At 55.6% G+C, this 16705-nt stretch overlaps 1 protein-coding gene across 1 annotated transcript in view; it reads right to left on the reverse strand.

Moving 5' to 3' along the window:
* MAPK7 (mitogen-activated protein kinase 7) overlaps positions 1–16703 on the reverse strand; it is a 26700-nt gene extending 9997 nt beyond the window's left edge. Inside the window, exons 1-2 of the mRNA XM_034646821.1 lie at positions 16445–16703; positions 15806–15915 (exon numbers count right to left, since the gene is read on the reverse strand). The gene's annotated coding sequence lies outside the window, so the exon portion shown is untranslated. The remainder of the gene's footprint in view (positions 1–15805; positions 15916–16444) is intronic.
* Positions 16704–16705: the final 2 nt, after the last annotated feature.

A 16705-nucleotide genomic window follows, 5' to 3' on the forward strand; every position in this document is an offset into this window, starting at 1 on the left:
TCAAAAAAAAAAAAAAAAAAAGGTAAGACCAACTGTAACTGTTCCAACAACCTCCAGGGCCCCCCCACTGTGGCAATGGGGGTAGTCAGTAGTCCCAGCCAAGGTTTGGGGTGGCCTCTCATTGGGCAGGCAAAGCCCGGGGAGGGAGTACAGGCATCCCTCGCTTTATTTGCGCCTCACAGATAATGCACTTTTTTTTTTTAAGATTTTATTTATTTATTTGATAGAGATAGAGACAGCCAGCGAGAGAGGGAACACAAGCAGGGGGAGTGGGAGAGGAAGAAGCAGGCTCATAGTGGAGGAGCCTGATGTGGGGCTCGATCCCAGAACGCCGGGATCACGCCCTGAGCTGAAGGCAGATGCTTAACCGCTGTGCCACCCAGGCGCCCCGATAATGCACTTTTTTACAAGTTGGAGGATCAAGATTCTAGTGGGGGAGGTACCTGTAGATATGGTGGAAACAGCAAGACAACAAGAACTAGAAATGGAGCCTGAATGGCTGCCATCTCATGATAAAACGTGAATGGATGAGGAATTGCTTCCTAGGGATAAGAAAAGAAATGGTTTCTTGAGACAGAATGTACTCCTGGTGAAGACTGCTGAAATGACAACAAAGGATTTAGAATATTCCGTGAGCTTAGTTGATAAGATGTTGGTGGCAGGATTTGAGAGGATTGACTCCAATGTTGAAAGAAGTTCTGTGGCTATCTTGCTATCACACAGCATCTCCTGCTACAGAAAGAATCATTCGTGAAAGGAAGAGTCAGGGCGCCTGGGTGGCGCAGTCGTTAAGCATCTGCCTTCGGTTCAGGGCGTGATCCCAGCGTTCTGGGATCGAGCCCCGCACTGGGCTCCTCCGCTGGGAGCCTGCTTCTTCCTCTCCCACTCCCCCTGCTTGTGTTCCCTCTCTCACTGGCTGTCTCTATCTCTGTCAAATAAATAAATAAATAATCTTAAAAAAAAAAAAAAGAAGGAAAGGAAAGGAAAAGTCAACCAATGCGGCAAACTTCATTGCTGTCTTATTTTAAGAAATTGTCACGGCCGCCCCAGCCTTTAGCAACCTGACCACCCTGGTCCGTCTGCAGCCATCAGCACTGAGGCAAGACCCTCCCCCAACAAAAAGATTAGGGCTCGCGGAAAGCTCAAAGGATGGTGAGCAGTTTTCAGCAATAAAGTATTTTTTTCTTAAGTTCTGTACCTTTTGAGGACATAATGCTATTGCACACTTAAGAGATTATGGTGTGAACATAAGCTTTATGCGCACTGGGAAACCCCAAAACTCATTTGATTCCTTAAAAAAAAAAGATTTTATTTTTTTGAGAGAGAGAGAGCACAAGCAGGGGGAGCAGCAGAAGAAGAGGGACAAGCAGACTTCCCCACTGAGCAGGGAGCCCCATGCAGGACTCGATCCCAGGACCCCGAAGTCATGACTGAGCCATCCAGGCACCCCCATTTGACTCCCTTTGTCGTGATATTCATTCTACTGCAGCGGTCTGGAGCAGAACCCGCAATATCTCTGAGTTGTGGCTGTGTGCTGGTGGCTAGACCATTGTCCCCTGTCTTCTGCTGGAAGGGGGAGGGGACTCCAGCCCCAGCCAAACGCCCCCGACTGTGAGCAGCAGAGGGCCATTTTCCCAAAGTAAACCTGTGCTTTTAGGAAGATGGGCCGGGCGCTAGGCCAGTCAAAAGGGTAGATACGACCTGCCCATCCACACCCCTCTGCCGCCAGAGAAGGGTGGTTGAAGTTAGAGGAGCAAGGGGTGGTCTCCAGCCAAAGAAACTGATATCCTGCGTTACCGCCTCCTCTCCAATCCCACAGTGTAAAGATGTGCTTTGGGACCAGGAACCCCTGGGTCTGAACCCCTCTCTGCCACATCACAGCCATGGTATTCTTTATTGTCTGAGCTGTGTCCTGGGGTCAACACCATGAGCGTACATACGGTCCCAGCCCACTCACAGGGGAGACAGCGTCTTACCCACACAGCCACTGTCCCCCGTGAGAAGTGACAAGGTGGGGATGCTCAGATACCGGGGAGCTCGGAGAGACCTCTCGCCCAGCTGGGGAAGTCAAGGATGGACAAATGGACATCTCAGTTGGGTCCAGAAGGGCAAGCACGAGTCGGCCAGCCAAAGGAGCCAGGAGAATGGAGGAGAGATGGGGCCTGAACTCTGCAGGACCCAGAGGCCGTGGAGGGAGCCAGGACTGGACAGCCCTGACCTCAATGTCCTCATCTGTAAAGTGGGGATGCTCAGACCTCCCTGGTTGGGTTGTTTCATGGATTTGAGAAATGACAGCCAGGAAAGCGCCTGGCATCTTCCGAAGTGTTAGACCAGCCGTCCTTGCTCCCACGCACTCCCCCTAAGCCCGGGCTCTTTTAAGCCGCATCTTCCATGTGTGAACATTTCTGTCTTCACCTTCCCCTTCCAGGCAGAGGCATTGTCACAATTAATCACTGAGAACATGGGCTCAGCTGGGGAGAGAAAGTGACCCAAGGCCACAAAGCATGGGGTGGGGGGGGCTGCCTCTGCATTCCGGACACCCTGTACCCAGTTCCCGTTCTGCACAGACAGACACACCTCACTGACTAATGCAGGCGGCTGTGAGTAATTGGGTTCAGCCACCCAGTGAGCGGCTGGGGCATGCAGCGGGGAAAGCCCGTGTGGCCAGACCACAGCTCACACCCATGTTGACCGGGGCCAACAGAAGCTTCTCCCGGGGCCCCACTCTTCGGAGGGGAGGCAATGAGCAGTCGGCAGGGTCCCCTCCACTTTCTCCTTCCCTGCTTTCCTCAACGAGCCCTCCTGCGCCTGGTGCCACCGGTGGGACAGGGTGGCCTGTGGATATCACAGACACGATGCTCCCTCCCAAGAAGGGGGCCAGTTTAATGGATGAACGTGTGAAGGACGCCGCCGGTTCTCAAAGGGGGTGTATTAGGCACCTGCGAGACAGGTGGGCGACGGGAGCTGGGAGCGGGAACTCCCTCTATGGGGGCACCTGGGTGGCTCAGTGGGTTGAGCGTCTGCCTTCAGCTCAGGTCATGATCCCAGGGTCCTGGGATGGGGTCTCACATCAGCTCCTTGCTCAGCAGGGAGCCTGCTTCTCCCTTCCCTTGCTTGTGCTCTCTCTCTCTCACAAAGAAATAAAATCTTAAAAAAAAAAAAAAAGAGGGGCACCTGGGTGGCACAGCGGTTAAGCGTCTGCCTTCGGCTCAGGGCGTGATCCCAGCGTTATGGGATCGAGCCCCACATCAGGCTCCTCTGCTGTGAGCCTGCTTCTTCCTCTCCCACTCCCCCTGCTTGTGTTCCCTCTCTCGCTGGCTGTCTCTATCTCTATCAAATAAATAAATAAAATCTTTAAAAAAAGAAGAAGAAGAAAAAAGAAAAGAAAAGAGAAGAGAAGAGAAGAGAAGAGAAGAAAAGAAAAGAAAAGAAAAGAAAAGAAAAGAAAAGAAAAGAAAAGAAAAGAAAAAAGAAAAGAACTCCTCTATGAGCCCATGGAACTCACCAGAGGTAAGGACTGAGTTGTAATCCCCTGAGGCAAGCCTCAGCCCCCTCCGAAGTTCAGTCTCCCCTTCTTTGTCATGAGGGTAGCAAACTAGTCTCCCATCACTCAGGAAGGAGTCTCTCCAAGACTGAAAATGGGGAGCTGGTCTAAATTATAACTGATTCCAGTCCTGATCTGAACATGGGTGCTGGTGTTAATGGCAACAGCAGCTGGAGCTGGGAAGGACTGTGAGCAGGGAGAGAGGACCCCACAGCTGGGGGTGGGGGTGGGGAAGACAGGGTGGCCCATTCTCCCAGCCCTCAACCTGGAATGATCAGTTAAGATTGCACAAGGCTGCAAGTAACAGAAAACCACCAGCCCTGGCTTAACACAGGAAGATGTATTTTTCTTTCATCACGAGAAATCCCAAATACTTTGCATTCTTTTTTTTAAGATTTATTTATTTATTTGAGAGAGAGAGAGCGCGTGAGCACACGCACGCATGCACACACGTGTGCATTCACACAAGTTGGGGGAGGGACAGAGGGAGAGAATCTTCAAGCCGATTCCCCAGTGAACATGGAAGCTGATGCGGGCTCAATCCCATGACCATGAGATCACGACCTGAGTGGAAACCGGGTCAGATGCTCAATCGACTGAGCCACCCAGGCACCCCGAAATCCGAAGTACTGTTGACCTTGGCTTACCTTGTCAGGGACTAAGGCTGTATTTACTTTGCCATCATCCTCGTGACATTTTCCCTCCCTTAACTCATGACTGCAAGGCAGCTACTGCAATCCAGCCATCACATTCAGGTTCCAGACCGAATAAAGAAGGGAGAAGGACATGGTGCTATATCCGTCCCCCATCATCACGAGAACAAATGCCTTCCTGGTAGCCCCCAGCAGACGTGCACTTACATTTTAGAACCGTGTCATAGACCATCCCCTGCTGCAAGGTAGGCTCAGAAATCCAGTGCATCCAGAGGCACGTTGCTGCCCCACAAATCGGGGTTTGTTGGAAAGGAAGAAGTGGAGAGCGGATACTGAGTAGCTAGCTTATAGGTAAATGGGGAAAAGCCAGATCTACTGGTCACAAGGGCAGGTGGGAGGTGTCTTAGTCCCCAAGACCAAGATGAGGCTCTTCTGGGGCCCCTGAAGGCTGGCAGCCTGGGCAGGGGCCAAGATCCCCCAACTCGGGGCCCATAGTCTCCCCAGTGCGACCACCCTCCTCATCTCTCCCAGTCTTCGGGACTCCCATGCTCTTTCCAAAAGGTAGCAGGTGCCAAGGCCGCGCACAGCCCGGAGCCTAGTGTCTCCCCGGCGACAAGCAGGGCTGGGTGTGAGGCACGTGCCGGGTGGCAGCTCCGGCCTGCCCCTCTGATCACCACCCAGCATTGCCAAGCCCAGGCCACGCATAGTCACGCCGTGACATGCGTGCGCACTAAAGTCAGCCCCCTCCCCATGCCCACGTGTGCCCCCAATCCACTTAGCTTCACAGAAACACAGATGTGCTCGTACCCACACACGGAGGGACTGACAAAACAGAGACACTGCTACGTACACACACGCACGGAGGCACGGGGACACACTCGTGCACGCACAAGTGCATTCACACTCCCAGAGGTCCACAGAGACACACGCATCCACACAGGAGCAATACACACGCAGGGACACGTCCGCATGGATATGCAAGCTGTGGGACACGCACGGGGGCTTGCACACGCATGCGCGCGCGCACACACACCCCCCCCTTCCTTCCGCCAGTGCTTGTACTTGGTCTATTTTTGCCTCAGCACCCAGCGGCCAGGACAAGCTGCCTCCACCCCGTAGGTCATGGGGAAAATCGGAAGGGATGATTTCTTTTTCTTTTTTCAATTTAAATTCAATTAATTAACATATAGTGTATTATTAGTTTCAGAGGTAGAGTTTAGTGATTCATCAGGTGCATACAACACCCAGTGCTCATTCCATCACGTGCCCTCCTGAATGCCCATCCCCCAGTTACCCCATCCCCCCACCCCTCCCCTCCAGCGACCCTCAGTGTGTTTCCTAAGATTAAGAGTCTCTTGTGGTTTGTCTCCCTCTCTGATTTCCTCTTGTTTTGTTTTTCCCGCCGGAAGGGACGGTTTCTGCCTGGAAGTGCCTTGTACTCGAGAGCCTGGGGCGGCCCATGCTTATTCCAGAGAGGCAAAGGCCTGCCATGCGGGGCAGGCTTGTCAACTCCCAGACTTGGGGGACCAGGGGGGGGGACAAGGGGGCTGCTGTCAGGGGCCCAGCTCCGGGACACAGGATGGGACAGAGCTGGACCTCAGTGTGGCTGGGGGTATTTGCATGCCCGCACCCCCAGAGGAGAGGGATTCCCCCCAGACTGGCCTGTGAGCTCACTGTGGTTTGGGTGGAGGGGAGGACAGGAAGCCTGCCAGCAAGTTCCCATCCCTGGCTTCCAAAGGCCTGGGTGGGTGGGCTGACCTCATGGCCAGACAGCTCCCGCTTGAGGCCATTTGTGGTTTCTGGGCACCCCTCTTGACCCCTGCTTCCAGCACTTGGCCTACCCAGGCCTGGGTGGGGATGCTGGGGTCGGGGGAGGGGGGAATAGCGTCACAGCTGTCACAATGTCTGGAGTCCCCCTGTTGGGGCCGCCATCCTTTGCGGTCCCTGGGGAACCCAGGGGCTGAGCAAACACACTGAGGCTGACCTTGCCCAGCCCAGAACATTCCTGAGGGCTGCCTGTGATTGCCCTGGGTGTGGGATGGAGAATTGTATCTGCTCCGTCCTCGGAAAGATCCCAGGTCAGCCACGGATCCCAGGATGAATGTCATCAGGAATATCCTCCTCGTGGCAACTTGCCTCTCCTGATTTCCCCTCCCCCCGTCTTCTGTCCTTCTCCAGAATGTTGGTATCTCAGGCCTCAGCCTGGGCCCTGTCCCCTCCTCATTCTGTTCCTCCCTGAGATCTCTGCACTGACCACTTTCAACCCTGCTCCAGTCCAGCCCTCTCCCCGAGCTCCAACAGCCAGTGCTCCCCACATCTCCCCACGGACACCCCACAAGCCCCCCCAATTCCTGTGACGAACCCCACGTTCACCAGCTCCCCATCCCAAGGCTCCTCATCGCAGCACATGGCACCTCTATCCAGGGGAGGCACCTGCAAGTCACCCGTGACCCCCCCCCACCCCCGATCTACCCCTCCAATCTACCACCTCCAACGGGCCCAAATCCGTACTCCGGTCACTGACTCCATGACACGGACCCTCTTTACATGCCAGACATCATTCCCGGGTCGGGGATTCGGGCCATGAGACAGACAGGAATCTCTGCCCTTGAGGAGCTCAGATTTTGGTTGGAAGAGAGCAGCAGCGTAAATCGACTCCATTATACAGCGTCTTCAAAGGTCATAAGCACCACGCAGAAAAATGAAGCAGGGGACAGAGGTAGGAAGGACTGATGGGGGCGGAGAGGGGGGTATAATTTTCAATGGAGTGTCAGGGAAGGCCGGACAGAGACGGTGATGTGGGAGCAAGGATTTGAAGGAGGAGAGGAAATGCGCCCTGTGGAGATTTGATGGAAAAGCGGTCTGGGCAGAGGGAACGGCAAGTGCAAAGGCCCTGTGGCAGGGGTGGTGGAGAAACAGGGAGGGAGCTGGAGCTGGAGCCGAGTGAGTTGGGCAGCTGCAGTGGGAGAAGCACCATCTTTCCTGCTCACAGCCTAGTTCCACCAGCCTTGCCTCCCATTGTCCTCTCGGCTTCCTCTCCTGCGCCTGTACCCTAGTCCCTGCACGGCAGCTGGAGAGATCTTTCGGAAAACACAGATCAGCTCATGTTCCTGCAGGAGCTTCGTCCTCCCAGAGGACAAGTCCATCACCGGCCTGCACGCCCCCCTCTTGAAGAAGGGAGGGGAGGTGGAGGGACCGGCTTCCCTGAGGCCTGAGGCCGAGTCCAGGGTGTGGATGACAGCTCATCTTGTTTCCTGTCAGATCACCCCCGTCACCCATCTGGGATCTGCTCCCTGCCCAGTGTCCTCTGTCAGATCTGCTGGGGAAAGCTGGAGGGAACGACTGGAGGATGTGTGCTGGTCTGGGGTCGGTTGTAGTGTGGGCTGGGTCACAGGGACGTTGGTGGGGATCCAGGAGGGGGGAATGGCCACAGGCAAGTCTCTCTCCCAGGGACTGGGCAGTGAGCCTTCCAGAAGCAGCTGTGGACAGCCTTCTCTTGCCTGGTACCTCTAGGTAGGGCTGCAGCTAAGACATGGGACACCCAGTTACCTCGGACTTTCAGGTAAGCAATGATTTGCTGCTTGGTTACGAAATACTGCATACATCCCATACTTTCCTTTGCTAAATCTTCCAACCCTACCTGGATGGCCACATCTGCCTCCTCCCTGGCCTCCCAGCTCCCCCCGCCCCCGGCCTCTCAACACACACACACCCCCCCATGGTCTCTTCCCCACATGCTGGCCGAAGACTCTGGTAAAACCCAGGCCACTTCACGTCCTTCCACGGCTGAAAACCCTGCACCCCTTCTGACGCCCTGGTGAGCTCTCTAAACCCATCTCCTACCCCCAGTGCTATGCTGGTGAGGCCGTTCTTGGAAAAAATAAAACGAAAATAAAATATAAAACATCAAAAGCCCTGGGGCACCTGGGTGGCTCAGTCAGTCAGGCGTCCGACTTCTGATCTCAGTTCAAGTCTTGATTTCAGGGTTTGAGTTCAATCCTCACATCGGGCTCCACGTCGGGTGTGGAGCCTACTTAAAAAAAAATTTTTTTTTTTTTAAATCAGAAGTCCTGATTTTAGCATTTGCTGATTTCCATGGTGTAAACGTTCCCTCTGTGGCTGTCACGCTACCGACATCACATCCCTGAAGGTAGAGTTGCGCATAATTGTCTCTAGTGAGTCACTGCAAGTCAGCGTAAGCAGGCTCCAGTCTGCCTTTCTGTTCCTCCAGCGTATTCCACCCCAGGGCCTTTGCACCTACTGTGCTTTGTCTGGAAGTGCTCGCCCCCAGCCCTTTACCTGCTTTATTTTTCCCTCCTAGCACTTATCCCTGTCTCACACCGTTGTGAACACCTGTTGAGTTGTTTGTCTACCCCCCCACACACCAGAAAGTCAATCCATGAGGGCAAGGGGTGTGTCTGTCTTGTTTTCAACTTCATCCCAAGAACCCAGCTCAGTGCCTGGCACACAGGAGCTGCTCAGTAAATACCTACTGAATGAGACGTAACTCTAGGCTCTCATGACCTTGCTGTTCAGTTTTTATGCTCAGTGGGAGCAATTCCAACACCCCACGAGCCTGGGGTGGGAGGGGTTCGTTGCCCTGCCCTCACCGAGGCCACGCCCCCACCAGCTGGAGGCGGGGCCGGATTCTAGCCCAGCCCCCTCCCACCTCGCTGGGCAGCCTGGTGAGGCCCTGTCCATCTCTGAGCATCGTGGCTTTGTCCCCTGCAAGGGAGCTACTAACTTCAACCACCAGGACTACACTGGGGGGCCAGGCGGCTGAACGGATGGGAAGTCCTTGGTAATATCTACAGCCCCTAAAACATGGCACCGGGAACCCCGTCCACCCCGCCATTTCTCAGAGGGGAAAACATCTTCTAGCTATGAGGAAGGAACATGCTAGAACTGTCAGAAGTACTTATCGGCCTCATAGGATGTAAAAACATAACTCCTGTTGTTTTTTTACAGGTTACAGTGTGATTTTATATGTTATCAAAACTCGGGTTTTTGGGTTTTTTTTTTCCCCTTTCAATGCATTTAATTTCAACAATCTGTCAAAAAGAGCCACAAACAATATCAAATTACATTTTGTTGGATTTATTCTGTAACTGCAATTTTTAAATATTTTATTTATTTATGTGAAAGAGAGAGACTGACCATGAGCAGGGGGGAGCGCAGAGGGGAAGCAGACTCCCAGCTGAGCAGGGAGCCCGATGTGGGACTCGATCCCAGGACCCCGGGATCATGACCTGAGCAGACGCTTCACTGACTCAGCCACCCAGGTGCCCCTAACAGCATTTTTAAAATCACAAATTCTCATGGAACAGAGGAAGTCTCTGCTTAGAATTCCTCTCCAGCACAGCATGGAGACACTTACGTGGCTTTGTCATCTGGGACACCTTAAAAAAAAATCACCCTTCTGTTGTCCCTTTTCCCAGCCTTGGTGACTCTGGTCCATTTAAAAGTGATGTCATCCTAGATTCTCTTCGTTCTCAGCACTTTCTCTTGCCAGGGAGCCTCTCCCACCGTCTCCTGGCTCTTCTCTCCCTTCCCTTCCCTTCCCTTCCCCACCCGGCTCCCTCCCGGCTGGAGCTCCAGGGTGGGGTGAGGGAGCAGGGAAGGTGTGGGGAGTGGTGTCCAGGCCCACGAAGGGCAACAGGCACCTGCCGCCCCTCCCACAAGCTAGTGCACTCGAAGACGAGGCGTTAAACGTCACCAGTCACCAACAGGCTTTTTTTGACCCACATAGTGTCACCTGAAAATTCACCGGACATGACAAAGTTTTCCAGCTGTCTTTTTTTTTTTTTTAAGATTTATCTATTTATTTGAGAGACAGAGAGCATGAGTGAGGGGGGAGGGGCAGAGGCAGAGGGAGAAACGGACTCCCCGCTGATCAGGGAGCCCAATGTGGGGCTTGATCCCAGGACCCCAGGAACAGGACCTGAGCCGAAGGCAGACACTTAACCGACTGAGCCACCCAGGCAGCCCTCCAGCCGTCTTTAAAGCAGCAGGATTTCAGGCAACTGTGAATCCAAACTCCTATAACCAAGCCTGGTATCCTGTGGGCACGAAACAGTCCGATCCAGGCAGGCTGGTTTGGGCATAGTTTTGATCAACTGGGCATCCGATGGCATGGGTCGGCACCCCACTACAAGGGTTATTCGGTCTTCTAAACACCACCCCCATCCTCAACAATTGCCCGAGGCAAAGCAGCTTCCCTTATTCCCTTGCTTATTTCCACGCCTGAACTGTTGTGTTTTCTTAAAGCGGAGAAAGTAACTAGTGGCAACCACGCCTTTGAACAGAGGAGGAAAACAGAAGCTGGAAGTGGAGATGTGCTTGTTAAGATACACAGAAGCAGGCATGGTTCTTCATGCAAGTGAGGAATTGGCTAACTCAACATTCATTCTCACTGCCTTGTCCCTTGCTGTCCTGTCCTGGGGAGCCTGGACAGAGAAATGCTCAAGTTCCCAGACTCCCTTGCAGCTAGACGTGCCCCGTGATGCGGTTCTGGCTAACGGGCTGTGTATGAAAGTCCTCATACAATCAGCGGTTTGTAGAGGGTGTCCCGTCCTACGTGTCAAGAATCCCCTTGTCTTTCCCCTCTTCTTCTGCCCAGAACACAGCACTATCCCGGGAGCTGAATTGGCCGTCTGGTGGTTACGAGAACAAAAACCACATACGAAGAAAGTGCAGTGGGCGGATAGAAGGAACCTGGGTCCCTGATGGCAGAGCCGAGCCCATGCCGTCAGTTCGGGACTGTCTGGATGTTCGAGACAAATGACCTCGATGTCTTTAAGCCCCAGCTGAGTTTTCTGTTCCGTGCAGCCTAACTGGCATGCCACGGGCCCACTGCATGAACTCCTGGCACGCTTCGGGTCACTGCCCGGCGTTGGCTGCCATTGCGTAGAGATGAATGGGTTTTTAAAGACTTAGAGTGTTTTCCAGAATTTGGCCAGCAAGTCAACTTTGTCTACAAGCAACATGGACTCCAATCACATCACCACCTTCGCTGTGGAGACCCTTGTTCCCATTTACCGCGTCCTGCTAGGTACCTGGAAAGCCGGGATTCAGGAACACGAAGCACTCAGCCCAAGCTCACACAGCTACTGCGGGGCAGAGCCTGGATTAGAACCCGGTGTTGACTGACTCACTTCTCTACAGCTCCCTCTACTGGTTAACTCCTGGAAGAAGCCACTCCAGACACTTTCTCCCTTGAACTTCAAGAGGTTAAGAGAGCATGCCCCGTCCCTGAGCCAGGTTTAGAGACGCCAGGGATTCCCCCAGCCTTTTAAATAGCTCAACAGGAGAATGCGATAGTCCAGGCATTGCCCTTCTCTTACTAATGTAGACATTGAGGTCCAGAGTAGGGCAATGACTTACCCAGGGTCATACTAAAAATGGGAGACAGGCTGAAGATGGGAACCGAGGGCCCTACTCTCTAGGTCGGGCTCTGCCCGAGACCCAGACCTGATTATTATGTCGTGCTGCTGGAGGCTGGGGTCCCTGAGTCTTCTCTCTGCCCCCCCCCACTTGAATCTACACCCTCTCTCTGGCTGGAATCTGAGGGCTCAGCCCTGGTCCTTAAGCCTCCAGCCCCACCCTCTAAAGTGTCCCCCCAAAGACCTCCTCTCATTCACTCACTCGTGCGGTCATTCAACAAAGGCTCTAATGTGCCGTCCCTCCATGGGCGCTCATGGAGTTCTCAGGATGGTCCAGACAAGTCGGACCACAGTTTCTTCATGGTGGGGCTGTGCTGAGGGGCTGAGGGGTCCAGAGAAAGCCCATGCACCAACATGGGGCGGGGCACAGAAAAAAGGCAGGCTGAAGGAGGGGACACTTATCTGGACCTTGAAGTCCAGACTCTTGACTTTGGCTCAGGTCGTGATCTCAGAGTCGTGGCATCGAGCCCTGCTTGTCTCTCCCTCTGCTCCTCCCCCCTCCCCCTTGCATTTCACGTGTGTGTGCACGTATGCCCTGTCTCTCTCAAGTAAATAAAATCTTTAAAATAAATGGTTATTTTTGGTTATGTGAATTCCACCTGAACGAAACATAAATACATAGGATTTGTAAGAAGGCGGTGTGGGTGCAGGGGTGCAGTACTGCGAGGCTGGGGGGCAGGGGATGGCCGGGCAGCTGCAGGAGGGCCTGCCTTTGCATCTTCCTGTCCGGCCCCTCCACTGAAGAGCTGAGAGCCTGAGCCAGGAAGGGGGAGCGATAAGCGCTACGAGAGGAAGGATATGGAGACTTGGAGTCGCACAGACAGTGGTTTGAATCCAACTCGGCCTCCAACACAGCGATCTCGCCAAGTCAGTCACTTCTCTGGACCTCAACTGCCCTGGAGCACCGCTCCTGTGGCATTGCTGCAGGGGACCCTCGATGCGGGTGCCCCAGAGCTCCGTGGGATGTCAGGAGAGGGAGGGTGGGAGTATCACCGCTGCTGTGGATTCTGGCCAGCTACCCTCTCCGTCACCTGAGACACCTGAGTCACCCGGATGGGCCTGGGTCTGTAAGAGGGACACCTGCCCCCTGCCAGCCGGGCCATAGAAGCTTCCTCTTCCCCACACCAGTTCCCTTTTGCCCACCGACGTGCGCCTTGTGTGGGTGGTGGGGAGGGGGTGCCGGAGAGGTTCAATGTCCTGGGGTGACAGGGAGGAGGCCAGACCCTGCGGGGACAGAGACCCAGGGCCGGCTGCATAAATGTTGCCTGTGCTCGTTCAGCTGCTCTCTGGTGAGGGGCTGCGGGAAGGGGGCTGGGATGGGGGCGAGGGAGCGAGCGGGGCCACCCATCCCTTGAGGGCTGGGAGTCCACATTCTCTTAAAACTGGCAACCCAGACTTGGGTTCGAGTAACAGGAACTTGGGTGTGGGACAGACATGGTGACAGGTAGTGGGGGGGGTGCGTCTAGCCTGCAGGGAGGAGCTCCATGTGGATGGGACCTGACCTCTGAGGATCCTGAGCGTGCGACCAGATGGACGGGGTGGGGCACCTAAATGAGACCCAGCTGCCTTAGTCACGAGTGAGTTCCCTGTCTTGAGAGAAAAGCAAGCAGAGCTGGATACCCCACCGACAACCAGCTTCTGGGCAGGAAGGTGACGAAATCTTCCCGGGAGGAAGATGGTGAGGGGCTGGGGAGAGGAATCCAGAGAAGACTTCACGGAGGTGGGCTTTGAGGGGTGAATAGGAGTTCTCTGGGTGGGCAGGGAGATGGTGTGCTGGACAGAGGGAAGAGCACAAAAAGGCATGAGTATTCCAAGAGCTGCTTTTAATAAGAAGAAGAGTTAAAAATGCATCGAACTTCAGTCTGTTCTAACTATCTGACCTACATTATCCCATCTAATCCTGAGAATGAACCCCTGGGTGTAACCAGGAAACAGGCTCTGAGAGGTTAAGCAACTTGGCCCAAGTCGCCCAGGATTACATGGCAGGCAGTCTGACTTCAAGCTGGAGGGGTGAGAGGTAGGAGCTGGGGCTGCAGACCTTAGCAGGGGCCTGGATGGAAAAGCAGGGTGCCAGATAGGAAAGAGAGGAAGGCTACCCGGGTCCAGGGACCCCAGAGCGGAGCTGTGAGGCTCGTTCTCCTGAGGTGCGGGACCCAGGCTGGCCGAGGCCTACAGCAGCAGGAAGGGCCCAGCCTCGTGGCCTTGGCAGGCAAGCATCTTCCTGGACACCCAGTACCAGGGCGGGGGCCCTCATCTCCTGAGAGGGGGTGCTCACGGGCACCAGCTGCTTTGGTATATGGGTGCGGGGGCCCGGGAGGATGGTGGAGAGGGGCTCCAGGAGGGAGGCCCCCAGACTCACCACCTGCTGCTTTCTAAGCTGGCCTCGGTCCCACTTCAGGGCGACCCTGGGCCCAGACACTTCTAGAGCATGTCTCCAGGAGGGTGGGAGGGCTCTGGCTCTGGTGGCCTGGCCCTGGCCCTGCTGGCAAGGCCACCATCTCTCAGCAGTGTTCTGCAGCCTGTTCCTCTGGCCACCAGGTCCCAACCCTTCCTCCCCCCCACCCCTCCACCCTCCTTGGGAGCTCTGCTGGGCCCAAGTGTTTGACGCGGATTCCATACGATGGGAGCAGAGGCCTGGGATGTTGAGGGCAGCAGGGGGCGCTGGACCAGGCGAGGCAGGCAGCCAGGGTGGAGCCCTGGGCACCTGCAGAAGCAGTAATCCCCAGGGTCCCTGAGCCCCAGGGAATAGCCTGGCTCTGACCAGCCGATTGATGCAGGGGGGAAGCTGAGCACGGACACCCCGCTCTGCCTGAGTCAGCTCCCAGCCCCGGTGGCCGGCACTGGGCACTCTCCCGGTCCCCTCCCCAGGCTTAAAGCTTCCCTGGGAGGAATGTGAGGATGCAGGGGAGGATGGAGCCCTAGTAGAGGGGGGTTTCGGGGAGGAGTGTCAGGGAGGACGTTCAGGGCAGGGAGGGAAATTCTGCAGGATGCCAACAACTGGCAGGGCAGGAAATGGTGCAAACCTGCTGGGTATCAGTCCTGGCTGAGGGTCTGCCCCACACCGCCCCCCACGCACCCTCCCGGAGCAGATCCCTACATCCCACCCTGAGAGCTGCTAGTGTCCCGCTGAGACCACTGCACATCCACACCTGCAAAGACGCCTTTCACCTCCACCCTGACTGTCCCGACCTGCGCATCAGCTTGCCTGAGGGCTCCCAGTGCACCAAGGCTCCCGCCGGCCCACCTGAACTGGTGATAAGGATTCCAGCTGGGCCCTGAGCAGGCCCGAGATGCCCCCTCCCCTGCAGTCCTTCCTGAGGCTACCAGACTTGGGAGAGCTAGGCCTGGCCACCGTCCCACCCTACCCAGGGTCTCCTATTCCATATCACCCAGCCGGACAGCTAGTGTGCACAGTTGGTTAGTGGCTGGGGGGCAGAGGGAGAGGGAGGAGCAGACTCCCTGCTGAGCAGGGAGCCCGATGCAGGGGACTCGATCCCAAGACCCCAAGACCATGACCTGAGCTGAAGGCAGACGCTTCAGCGACTGAGCCACCCAGGCGCCCCTGACACAGCCGGGTTTTAAACTACTGAAAGCCCCTGGTTATTTGATAATCACGCATTTTGTTGACAACTGACTTTTGCAAACTACTGAGCCTCAAAAGCCACGAGGAGGAAAGAGTGGTAGAATTTGTGGGAGACAGCATTTTTACTGGAAAACAGGGTGTTTGGGGTGGGGGAAGGGAGTACGACCAAGTCCCTGGAGAGGCAGTCAACTCCCACCCAAGCTCTGACTCCGTGTGTTGTCGCACTGGGGCCCCCACCCATCTGGCCTCCCCAGCCTCAGCATCTCCCGTCAGAGGTGTGAACCCTGGCTGCCCACGGCCCCCTCCCCTGATCAGTATCTCTGCTCGCCTTTCGGGGAGTGGTCAGTGTTCCGGGCTGGCTTTGGCTCCTTCCCTCTCCTGCAATGATGTCTGAAGGGAGCTCCCTGGTCTGCTTCCAAGCTAGCAGCTGGCCGCTGCTGGGCGTCAGGACCTGGGGTCCCTGCAGGAGGCCTGGCCTCACAGAAGTCTACACCCTTGGGTCTGGCTGGGGACCAGACAGAGGAGGCAGTGAGGCCTTTAGCCTGTGAAGTCCTGGGTGTGAACCCTGAATCCAGCCACTTACCTGCTGCTGTGTCCGTAGTCCAGCCACCTCCCCTCTCTGAATCTGCTCCCTCTTCGAGCAAAGGCGATGTATTCAATTATTCACTCATCCAACACTGTTACCAGGGCGTCCTATATGTGCCAGGCAACCAGAACACAAGATCAGTGTGGCCCCTGGGCTCATGGAACAGGCGGGCTGTCTAGGGGAGGGGAGGCAAGCATTTGCCTGAGTCATACAGTAATAAATGTGCAAATATAAACCATGATATGAGCGCTAAGAGGAACGGGATCGATGTGTTAACAGAAGCTCTGACCTCCTCAGGGCGCCAGGAAGTAACTGTTATTTGAACATTAACCTGGCAAAGCCCTGGGTTCTGGCTCACTTTTCTTCCGATGGCTGGATGACTGGGACGACAGGTGCTGCCCCTCCGTGGGCCTCAGTGTATCCCCCTTCACATTAAGGAGCCGTGGCTTGGACCAAAGGTTTTTTGAGGTCCCTTCCAAGTTTGTTTAATAAACTTTGCGGGGGGGCAGGGGCCTCAAAAGCCCCAAGGGGGCATCCCCTGACCTGACGCAGGCAGCTGCTGGGCCCCAGCTGGGTACTCTACAGAACCCGGGCGGCCCTACCCCTGGCGTGGCTCGTGGCCTTCACCCGCGTTACCTCCAGCTCGCGGTGGCGGTCCACCTGCGCCCCGCTGGCTTCCCCTCCGCAGCCGTCCTCCCGGTAGCGCCACAGCGCCATCTCGTGGCGGAGGGCATCTGTATCACATGGCTTCCCGCCGGCCTGAATAAGGGAGCGCCTCCGCGCTTCGGGGCGGGCGGGGCCGAGGCCGAGAGGACACACACTCCCGGCTGTGTAACCGGATCGCGCGGCGCGGCTAGGCTCCAGACAGCAGGTCCACGCTCCCGCCCCGCTTGTGTG

The sequence above is a fragment of the Ailuropoda melanoleuca genome, chromosome 17 (assembly GCF_002007445.2).
Source record: "Ailuropoda melanoleuca isolate Jingjing chromosome 17, ASM200744v2, whole genome shotgun sequence".
In the NCBI taxonomy this organism is placed as follows: domain Eukaryota; kingdom Metazoa; phylum Chordata; class Mammalia; order Carnivora; family Ursidae; genus Ailuropoda; species Ailuropoda melanoleuca.